Raw genomic sequence first — 12,706 nt, 5'->3', positions numbered from 1 at the left:
TTAATGAGCTAAACCATGACTCAACCGTACCGAACCAAAACGGGGCAGTTTTTCGAAACGGAGCAAAAATGAGTGTTGTGTGACACTGCTCGTCCAGACTTTAGACGAAGGCTTTTTCAATTCCCGCCCTTTCTCTGTGAGCTTTTTAAACTTTTCTCTGAATATTTCACTACTTTCAAGACACAAAAGCAGCTTAGGATATTTTTATTATGAATGCTCGAAATCTAAACGCTTGACGTAGTTGAAAACTGCACAAATGTGGACTTCTGGTGGTGTTTCTCTATGCAGAAATCACTTGTTGCTCACCATCTGTAGTTCTCCATGCGGTTTAACCACATGGTCATCTTTGCAAATTAAGCAAATATGGAGTCCTATACAGAGTTTGATTTTGAATTCAACATATCAGACAGGTCAGACTGTTCGCTTTATAATGCACAAGAAAGGGAATGTATTAACAAGAAAATGAACTACTCCTGTCACTAAAGATCGTGTGATAGGAGTAAAGTTGGTGGAGCAGGCTACCATAAAGGCTGTAGTCCTTAACGCACTGGTCGTGGGATTGATTCCCATTCTTGGTACAGTTTGGCGCTTGTCTTACCCCTCTCTTTCTCACTGTATTTCCCATCTCTCTTCAGCTGTCCTGTCCCAATAATGGCAAAAAGCCTGAACACATAATCCTAAAAAAAAAAAAAAAAGAAAGATCTTTTTTCAGACCAGACAACCAACAGTCAGTGCAATCCGTGCCTTTAGAAAAAATAAAGAAAAAAACTACCTCTACAGCATTGAAGATGTAATTCATGCACAATCTTTTTGTCAAAAACCCCTGAAAAGACACAAAATAAACCACGAATTATAACCTTAGGCCAGAAAAACACCTGATGACTACAACACAATGATGACATATCATTGTTCTGTCAAGACTCTGCAACAGTCATTGACAACTCTAACTACTTCTCAGGAGCAGCTGGGGCTGCCAGACAGAAGCTTTATTATATCCACGGCATGGGTGTAGTTCACATCCATCTTTGAAACCTCAAAACATTCAGGAAGGGCATCACTTTTCTAAAATTCTCAGATTGGACAAACGCTCTGTCCATCACATTAATTACAGCCAATCAGAGCTGGTAGTAGGCAAGTGGAGCTCCAGAAAGTAACGTTAGCTCAACAGAAGGGGGCAGTCGTAGCGTTCAAATGGTGGAGCTTGTTTTTGGGTGAAACTCATCCTGAGGTCAGCAGGGAGAAGTGCAAAAACATCACCAAGCCCAGTGGGACTAAGGTCGTTTTCACACCTGATAGTCCAGGGTCCGTTTTGGAACAGAAATTGCAACAATGTTGGACTTTCCTTTGGTTTGGTTTGCATTCATACTGCTCTTTGTTAAACGGACCAAACCGTCTAAGCACCTACAACATCTGCCTGCTAGGGCGCTGTCATCATAAAGAAATGGCAACCATGAAGAAAAGCTGGTGTAGAAGAAGACAAAGCGGGAAAATCCAACTCCTTCCACTGGTCTTTTTTCCACATAAACAATGAAAAAAACCACAGAATTTACGCTGTCTTGGGGTTTCTGCTCTTGCATATTGGGGCATAAGGAGCGGCCAGCAAGATGGTGAGCTGTCCAACATGTTGGTCTTTACACGAGACAAATACACAAGCACGGACGTCTGCACCAGAGTTCGTGTGAGCTTTCACACCACTGCCAACGAACCGGACTATCCAGGAAAACAGACCAGAGTTCGTTTAAGGCGGACCAAACAGCTCTGGTGTGAACACACCCTAAGTGAGTGTGACAGAAATATGTAACATCAACAAGTGTACATTTCTCACATGAAAGAACATGATTTAATATAAAAGAAGATAAATATTTTTAAGGAGCTTGAGGGTCAGGAGTTGAAAGTTGACTGAATGACTTTAATTATATAAAACTTCAGCTGGGTAAGGATGAAGCTATAAAAGCCCAGTTCAAAAAAGTTCAGACATTGTGTAAAATATAAATAGAAAAGAAACTCTTATTTGTAAACTTTGTTTAACCCTGATTCTTTAAATACAGCACAAATGCACGATAATTAAAGTTCTAACTGATCACCTTTACTTTTCCATTTCAAATGTACACATATTCTGAATGTGATACCAAAAATGTTAGGACAGGAGCAAGAGAAGACTGGGAAAGTTTTGGAATGTTCAGGAAATTAGGTTAAATAGAAGGAGCACTTCTGAATGGCTCAGTTGTTCACAATCAATGACTGCGTCTACATGGACCTGAGTATCCCGGTTATGAGTCATATCCCGGTTTTTATCATATTCGGGATACTGTTTACAAGTGCACAGAGAAACCCGGTTATTCTTATCCCTGTATACATGAGAGAAAGTAGTATCCTGGTTTCTGACCACTGAATAATAGCTGCGCAGGTAGTTGATGTTATTTTACAACACCAGAAAGTTAGAAATTTGAGAAAAATGAGATCACTGTTATTTTGGGTTTAAAACAGTTAAATGCCAGCATTACGCAGCAAAAATGGTACCCACCTCGTTCCAACAACGGGAGAAAACAAAACTAATCTCGTTTATAGAACACTTGCTTATAAAGCATCTGCAGAAAAAAAAAAGAGACAGAGGATGGTAAGGAGCGAAAGGGAGATCTCAAATGAATAAGCTTATTATAACTTCATATTTAAAATTTTTATCACTTATTAGGCGATTAATATTGTTATTATTATTATTATTAAACATGACGAAAGTTTGGCAGAGACGCCAAGAAACAGCGAAGCATCTTGCAGTCGACTGACTTCAGTAAATAACTTTCCCAGAAACAACTTCAGAATAAAAGTCTGTGAAAACGGGGGCAGCTCAAAGTGGGTCTTAAAGAGGCTACGCTTTTATTTTGAAAAACACACCGGAAAAGTCATCGTTTCTAAATGTCAGGACTGGGAGGTGACGGGCTGTGCAGGTCGCTTACCAAGTGCCCTCCTTCCATCTTCAGCTCACAGAGCTCTAACTCATGGCGTAAGTGGTCATTCTCAGTAAATTATGCTCACGTTTCATTCATGGCTGAAAATTTAAACTGTTCAGTTCACGTTTTATCTAAATATGAGAGCATTTTGACTGCCGTCAGATCACAGACTGATCTTCTGCAGACACAGCCGCTCAACTGTCACTCTCTCCGGGCAGAGATCAGCTGATCCTGAGCCCAGGCAGACGCAGTATTTACAGTATCTGAAGTTAAATTAAGTTCTATCAAAGTTGCGCCTGCGCACGTAAGTCTACAGCAGCCAGAAAATGGGATACTGCGTATACATGGCACAGTATCCCGTTTTCTTTTGGAGTTCTCCAGGTAGCAAAAACGGGATACTGTAATATCCCGGTTTCTGCAGGTGTATACATGAACAAAGAGAAAACGGGATACTCAAAAAACCCGACAGAAAATGGGATACTCAAAAAACCTGACAGAAAACGGGATACTCAAAAAACCTGACAGAAAACGGGATACTCAAAAAACCTGACAGAAAACGGGATACTCAAAAAACCTGACAGAAAACGGGATACTCAAGTCCATGTAAACGCAGTCATTGATGGCGGGAGGTTCGCCACTTGTTGAAAGGCCACGTTAGCTAACAGTCCAATAGTTTATGCACAACCTACCTTTAAAGGTGGATCATCTACAGTCCTTGAAATCAGATAACCAAAATTAAATGCTGGTGACCTCTGACCCCTTAGGTGGCACTGCATTAAAAACCAGCATCATTCTGTAATGGGTATTAGGTAATGGGTATGCATCTGGTTGTGCCGTAGATGTTCCAAAGGCCAGAAAAAACGCTGGCGGTCTCTGGGCGTTTTAGGGGTGGAAAGATCCAGACAAACACGTGTTTAGAGGATGACTCTGCTCCTAAACCCTTACAGCCCCAGGTTGAATCACGCTTGGCCCTGCACATGAACACAGTCACAAACTGCATAAAGTCACCAGTTTACACTGTCACTGGTTGAACTGTAACACCAGCCTTATTCCTACCAGTTTTACAGGTTTAAAGAATTTATCTAGTTTGACAGACATACAGAGGGTGCAGCCATGATGCTAATGTGTAAACTTAGGAAACAGCAGGTGTATCTCTGACCTAGAAGCACAAGATGAAGCACAAATACGGCAATATCCAAAGATTAAAGACAGACGTGAAACACTAAGTTTCATTTATAGGAATATTTGTTTACAAAACCTTAAGCTTGGTTGATTTAGCGCTGACAAGAATAATAAAGAGCTACCTTTTAATCTCAATTTTCGTGACACACCCCGGCCAAGTAGTCAGTGAGTTTACATGGACAGTACAGCCAAGCTGCAGTTAAAGTGCAGAGAAGAAGTATTTACCCCTTCCTGATTTCTTTTCCTTTTTTTCTTTTTGGGGGGGATTTTGGTCACACATAAATGTTTCAGGTCATTAATCAAATTTTAGTTTTGGACAAAGATAACCAGAGAAACCAAAACACAGTTTTTGAATGAGGCTTCACATGCATGCACACACACACACACATCACGGCTCTATCTAAAGAAATTCAAGAACAGATGATAAAGTCACTGACATCTATCGGTCTGAAAAGTGTTACAAAAACATTTCTAAGGCTTTGGAACTCCAGCAAGCCACAATGAGAGACATTACCCACAAATGGAGAAAACTTGGAACAGTAGTGAACCTCCCCAGGAAAGGCAAGCCTCCCAAAACGACTCATTGAGCACATTGATGACTCATCCAGGAGGTCAGAAAAGAACCCAGAACGACATCCAAAGACCTGCAGGCCTCACTGACTCAGTTAAGGTCAGAGTTCATGATTCAACTAAAAGAAAGACACTGGGCAAACATGGCATCATGGGAGAGTTCCAAGGCCAAAACCACTGCTGACAAAAAAAAAAAAAAGAACACAAAGGCTCGTCTCACATTTAATCAAAACCATCCCGATGATCCCTAAGACTCATTGCCAGTAATCACAAACACTCGAGTTGTTTTTGCCAAGGCCAGAACAACCAGCTGTTAGTTTTAGGGGTCAACTGCTTTTTCACATAAGGCCAGGTAAGTTTGGATGGCTTTTTCCCTAAGTAGATTGAATCATCATTTAAAAACTGCATTCTGTATTTACTCAGGTAATTTCTGTCTAATAATAGAATATGTTTAATTTTCAGAAAAATTGAAGTGTGACAAATGTGCAAAAAAAGTAAGAAATCAGGCAGGGGCAAATACTTTTTCACAGGTAATTGATCAGGTAATTTAACTTTCTCCATAAACATGCACAGCAGAAGTGTCTTATTTTTTTTATGGGAGCATGCCCAAATCCACTACCACGGATGGTGATATGCCCCCAAAAATGTAATGCATGTCATCACTTTACCCAACAGTGATATCCAAAGGCAAACACCTTCTGTGTTGAGCTGCTCTGCTCACCGACTTCTGGCTCAAAGTCTGGGGTGGAAACTGTGCAGCATTGGCACACAATGCTTAGTCAAGTTTGGGTTTGATTTAGGGGCATACGTGCAAGAATAAATCCATCCAAGAAATTTGACCTATCTTTTCTTTAAAGTCCACTTTTAGTCAGAGTAGAACAGTATTTCTGTCTCTTTCTTACTGCATGTAAAGTACTAGACTTGTTCTCCTAGATGTTTGCACCATTCACATGTTTTCTTCATCAAACCCCAACACTCTTATCACCCAAGCCTGATAAACCTGCATCTAAGGTTACAGTTGAAATCATGTTGTGTATCACAATGTTCAGCAAGCACCCATTCTGTGTCTAATGTTAGCAGAGGGCAGTATTTTCACTGTGCTTTGACTTGACGCTCTGCAAAGGAATGAAGAGCATGAATAAACTGTGAATTTCAAGCATGCAAACACTTTTTATTGAACCTACAGGGTAGAAAAACTAAACTTTGTTAAGTGTAAGGTTGAAGGTTTTTCTGGTGTCTTCAAATAAAGTTGAAACTAGAAGTTTCCATACAGTGTATTAAAAGACAAATAACCTTTTATTTCTCACTGTCTGTGAGTCTAAACTCCTCCTGTTTTAGGTCAGATAAGATTACCGAAATTATTTCTATTTGCTAAATGCCAGAATAATGAGAGAGAATTTTTTAGATCATATTTCATTATTTTCTCCAAAGTCAAAAATGCTTTGCTAGACCAGTCTTGTTATAACAAAGGTATCCTTTAAGACTCTAATTTTCCACGGATACATTTTTCTCCTACAGCCTTTAATTTCCCGTGGATTTTCTCAGAGAGCGCAGCGCTTCCCGCTTAAAGCGCAGCAGGAAAAATATAGCAATTTCAGATGTTATCTGCTTCTTGGAAGTGATTACAACCCTCTTTCTGATATCCAGCCAATGGAGGAGGAGACAGACGAAACAAGAACTGGCTTTGATAGCCCTCCAGACGAGAAAAATGTTTCCCCTTTTCTAAATCCAGCTGTCCGTGACTACCTGAATCACAAGCGGCCTGGTTCAGACTGCTGCCACACTCTTTTCAGAAAGTGTTTTTCCTGTTTATACAGAGATGTGGGCATTTTGAAAAACTTTAACTCTGGAGCCCGTTTCTAAATTGTTCTGTTTTCAGGCACCAAAATTCTGTTCTCGTGTAAACGGAGAGCCAAAACAGAACAAAAGTTTGTGTTTTCACCTGAAAACATTGTCGTGTAAACAGGGCCTTAGTTAAAAAGTGGCTTAAGGACAACAAGGTCAATGTTTTGAAATAGCCATCACAATGGAAGCCCATTTCTGCCAAATAAGAAAGAAAAAATGTGAAAGTAAGTCAATCCTTAAAAAAAAAAAAAATCCCAAGTCAAAATTATGAGATGAAAAGACATAAATATGAAAAAAATCATACTTATGACTTTTGATCGTATAATTTTTGACATTTTTTTCGTACTTTTTCATCTCAGAAGTTTGACTTATCTCATAAGTTCAACTTTTAATCTTATAAATTTGACTTATCTCATTTTTTCAACTTTTTGTGTTAGAATGTTGATTTCTTATCTCATAATTTCAACTATTTACCTCATAATTTTGAATTTTTATATCATAATTGTGAATTTTTATCTAGTAGTTTTTACTTTGTATCTCACATTTTTGACTTTTATCTCATGAGTTCAACTCTTTATCTCATTAGTTTGACCTTTTAACTCATAATTATAATTTTTATCTCTGAATTTTGACTTTTATCTCATAATATTGAATTATCTCATAATTTTGACTTTTCGTCTCAAAATTTTGAATTTTAATCTAATGATTTTTATTTTTATCTTGTAGTTATGACTGTTTATCCCATAGTTATGACTTTTGATCTAATAGTTTTTTATTTTGTATCTCGTAGTTATGACTCTTAATCTCATAATTATGACTTTTTATACAATTATCTTCATTTTGTATCTTGTAATCATTACTTTTATCTTATAATGATGACTCATAATTTTTAATTTTTACCTCTTAATTATGACTTTTTTAAATTATGACTTTTTATCTCATAATTTTGTCTTTTCATCTATTAATTTTAATTTGTGTATCATATTTATGACTTTTTATCTCATATTTTTTACTTTTTGTCTCATAATTTCTACTTCTTTCATAATCTAACTTAGGATCCTTTTTTTAAATTGCCTAACTTCCACATTTTTTTTAAATTGCCTTCCACATTTTTCTTTTTTTAAGTGGCAGAAATGGGCTTCCATACATCACAAAGCCCTGATCTCAATCCTAGAGAAAATTTGTGGGCAGAGCTGAAGAGACGTGTGTGAGCAGGGCTGCCTACAAACCTAACTCAGTTAGACCAGTTCTGTCAGGAGGAATGGGCCAAAATTCTGCAAACTCATGTGAGACAGAAATGTACATAAACCTCTGACTTTAAAGAAAGTCACAAAAAATTACCTTTATGAATATCTCTCTCATTTTTCTGGCATTTATTTAAAAAAATAAATAAATACTGTTGGTAATCCTAACTGACCTAAAACAGGAAACATTTCGTCTGATTTAATGTTACAGTGAGAAAAAAAAAAGATTATGTGTCTTTTTATACAGTGTACGTAAACCTCTGGTTTCAACCTGATAGACCCGGGCATTTCTGTCAGCAAAGGGAATTTTATTTGAAAAGGTGCATTTTACACCTGACATGAAGTTCACTGGTCAGTGTGGGGAACATGTTTAACTTTATTTACACAATCCTCTACCTCTTTAGAGTCTGTTTTCATGGCTCGATCTCTTAGGACAGCTACTGTAACTTAAAACATGCAACTTCACATACAGACACAGGCGCTTAAAATCGAATGCAAAAATTATTTTTTTTCTCCAAGAAGGTCGTTAACAGTATGTAAGGTGTGCAGCCTCAGGTCTATTTCTGCAGTACTCACCCTGTCAAGGCTGCATGGGGGTGCAGTGGTGATCATCTCACAGCCATTGATAAGGACCGATCCACGTGGAGTATGCATGTTCTCTCTAGTGCATGTGCAGGCTTTCTCTAGGTATCAAGCCACCACCATCACCACCCTTTTAGTCAGTGATGTTTCAGTACTTATACTTCAACACTAGAATTGCCAAGGATCTCTATACCTGAAACAGCCAGCAGGTAAAATGTACCCATGATTTCCACAAATAGCACTGATCAAGATCAAGTAATTAACCAGAGCCATTGAACAGCTAATGAACCACACATACACATACACAGCATTGAGCATGTCTGTTAACATTTCACAGTAAACAATGTCTTTTTTGCCTGTGGCATCTTTGTTGAAAGTCGATCGTTGACTTCTGCAGCAACAGAGGGAAGGTGTTTCCATGGCAACATCTTTTGATTCTCTTCTGGGGGGAAATAAAAGAGGTTATATCACTGGTTTCTTTAGGGGTACATTTTACCCGCATGATGGTTTTAGGTTGAAATGTATAGTTTAAAAATCTGGATTTATGTGAACAATTAACACCAGGTGCTACACAACAAACTTCTAGGAAAAGTCAAAGACCTTAAAGTTTTATTAACATGATGGTTAACGCTGAAAAACAGCCTCTGGTAAATTTCACCCAATGGCAGTTCTAGTGTTAAAGGAAGGCACTTTTCCTGCTGCTTACTGATCCAAGATGAGATCTAAAAAAGCTCCATGAAAAGGCTAAACTCTGCAAGAAGTTGCTACTTACCAATCATATGATTCAGCATTCTTAATGTGTTTATGTTCTGTAGCACAAATGAGTGCAACAGCTTAAACGGCATGCTAGTGATCGGCCTGTAATATTGTTATGCTGTAGTTGTCTCACACTACTGTGGATAATATGTGTTGTACTGTGAATGTAGGCTCAATTAGACCTTGCATTAACATTCTTTGTGGGCATTCAGATATCAAGCAGACTATCATTAATATGTCTTTGGAGACAATGTGCACACACCTCCCTGCTTCCTAAGCAAAAAGCAGCCCATGCATCATCCCCCTGGCTCTCAGGCTTTTATTTGAACTGCATATCCCATAATCCACTGTGATATCTATTATTTCTTAGAAAGATAAATTTTCAAATTTTTAAAACAATATGCACTACTTTGCAGAACTTTAAGGCATAAATACAGGCTGAGGCAAGGCGTGTAATGGCGAGTTAGCTCACATGAGGGCTCCACCCTGATGGAGGTGCACAGGTAGTGGTGTACCAGCTGGGACAGGAGAAAGATACCTGAACCGGGACATTTTCCATCACGACAACGGGTTACTGTCGGTTGGCAGCGCAGTTTTACTCTCGTACGTCAGCATCTCTTGATGTAGCGAAACCTCACTTGCCAAATCACCAGTGTTTGCAACCAACTTGGTGATAAACATCCCCAGTGGCAGCATTACTGCATCTCTGTGTTTTGGGAAGAAAACTTTATTGTTCATCATGTCACGTGATGAAACATTTGGTTCCCACACCCGCATATGGATGAAGTAGAGGCCAAGGAGAGAGGGGAGAGACTTGAGAATGATTATACACAGCAAAAATATTTTCAAAAAACACGCTTGTATAGTAACTACAGCATTTCAATATTTATGACTTTTTAAATATTCAACTTATATTCGAACCCCGAAACTAGTTCCATCAGCCTTAGTCTGGTTCATTTGGAGTGGTGTGAACGCTCATACAAACTCCGGTGCGGACGAAATAAGCAGACACTTAAAAATGGGGGTCTCAGTTCACTTCCACATGAACCCTGGTGCGGTTCGTTTGAGGTGTGAAAGCACGATGGACCAGCGCAATAATTTACGGATTTATCTACAGTATGATTTAGTACACTCAAATGCATGGCAGTACCTCGCTCGGCGTCTGTGCAGCCATAGCAACATGTTGTAGTCTCTTGCTCACATGTTGCCTTGCCTTTATCTTCAGTACCGATTAGTCGTCTCATGTTCAGAATGACATGCCTGACAGCTCGCTGCTTCGCTGTCTGCTCATAACGCCCCCAAACAAAAGCAAAAATCCCCAGACAGCATAAATTTGGTGTTGTTCATGTGGAAAGAAAAAGGTGGAAGGAGATGGATTTCTGGTTCTTCTTCTATGTGTCCTTTTCTTCTTCACTGCTCTTTTTAAGGACAACAGCGCCACAGACTTATGGTTTGGCTCTTTTGACCAAACGCAATGTGAATGCGAGCCAAGCCATAGGAAAGTGCAACGATGTTCCAATTTGAGTTCCAAAACGAACCAAGCCCCCCAGACTATCAACCTATGTGTCATACCCAGATCAAACTCTTAACCAGTGTTAATTTCATCGACTAAAACTGTGACTTAAAATGTTCGTTGACAGTCTTTTTTCCATGACAAAAACTTGACTAAGACTAACAAAAAAAGATCTGTGATGAATAAAACTGAAAAAAAACTAAGTTTAGTTTTCATCAAGATGACAAACTAGACTAAAATGTAATGTAGTTTCCTCAGACATTCAAAATCCATGATATTTCTCCACTGTGGGTAAATCTGTCATAAAACAATACATTTATGGCTATTCTGCCTCTCAGCTGTAGAAAGCAGGGACCCCAGGTTTGGCAGGGTGCATGGAACACCATGATTTGGTACCAGATTTAGGCAAGAAAATGCTTGGACTAAAAGTAAAGACTAAAATGTGAGGACTTTATGGAATAAAACTACACTAAAATGTTTTTGAGTTTTTGTCAACTAAATCTAGACTAAAACTAAAAAGGGTTAACCTGACACGTCAGATGGATGTGTTTCACACATCCATCTGGAAAACCTTCAATACCAGGCATGTGGGACTGGTCAGCTGACTGGTCCTGTCACTTTCTAACCGGGCTCAAACAGTTCAGATGAGAGCTTTGCAAGATGGATTTGCCAGTGAGAAACACGGAAACAGGCGTATCCATTTGCTTTGCAGGGTTAAAAAAGGGTAGAAATGATTAAAATGTGACTAAAACTAAAAGAAACTACAATTTAAAACAGCTGCCAAAATTCACACTGCTCTCAACCGTCTGCTTGAGAGACCACAACCTCCATCAGATCCCCTATCATATCATTTTCTGTACTCAATAAGGTGCACCCACACCTATGCAGCTTAATGGAACACCTATGGTATCTAAGTGCCCACAATGGCTGTTAATGCATTATCTAAATGTTCATAATGACAAAGACTGAGTGGATCAATGGTGAAAGCTTTTTAAGAAGAACAGTCTTGTACCAGGTTTCTGGTGAAGTGCATATCTCTATGTTTATGTTTGACTGTCTGTCACTTTAATTGCTACCTGCAGTCACTGACGTAACATAACTTGAATGTAATCTTGTTTGTGGCCTTGTCACTGTTTGCAGCGTTGTCCCTGTTGCTTTCAGCCAGCCACCTTTAATCTGTTGGGTGTCTTTATACCCTGGTGGGTGAATGTGCTTGTTTTTTTCTAATGGCTGCTGTAAAAAGAAATTAATTTTTTTCTTGTGCTCTTTTGAAGTGTCCTGAAATAACATAAGAACATTGAAGCATGCCTGCTGAGCTCACATGGAGAAAGCATATTTGTCCCTCGGTGTGCTGTAATTTAGCCATTAAAGGTGCATTTCATTCAATGTATATGTGGTTTCAGCAGAAAGAACTCAGCATGTCAGTGCAGTTTATGACTGAACTCAGGAGAATGGAACAGACTTTCCAGACCTCTGTGGCTTGTGATCAAAAAACTTTGCTCAGTGTTCATGCCGTTGTTCTGTGATGCTGTCGTTTTCGTATTTGTATCTTACAGTGTGTATTAAAGGTCAGATCTGCATCTTCTCATGAAGCCCTTAATGATTAGTTGAATATTACTCTTTGATTTAAAAACACTCTTATGATAAATGCATAAGAAATGTTTGGTAAAAGGAAACTCTCCTCTCTTTAGCTAAAACCTCAACAAAGCAGCAGTGTTTGGTGTTCCTGTGAAGATAAGCAGCTTCAGAAATGAACTTAATCATTAATGAGTATTCACACGGAGGAAGACATCCAAAATAAAACGCAGGAGTCCAGCCTGAAGAGTGAATCAGACTCGCCTCAATCATCAGAACTGATAAATCAGCGTATCTTCTCGTTATCTCTCTTTTTTCCCTGTTGTTGTCCTCGCGCTACGACATCATGAAAGATGAGATGCCTTTGCAAGAGCTCAACGAACTTGTTCCACCTCGCAGCACCAGCGTCATCACTCTTCCTTCGCTTTGCCATTTTAGTTTTTTTACATCTGTAGCTGCTACACATGCAGGGTGTTCTGTGCTCTCGTCTA

This window comes from Cheilinus undulatus, linkage group 5, assembly GCF_018320785.1.
Source record: "Cheilinus undulatus linkage group 5, ASM1832078v1, whole genome shotgun sequence".
NCBI classification, from domain to species: Eukaryota; Metazoa; Chordata; class Actinopteri; order Labriformes; family Labridae; genus Cheilinus; species Cheilinus undulatus.
This window is presented reverse-complemented; position numbering follows the sequence as displayed.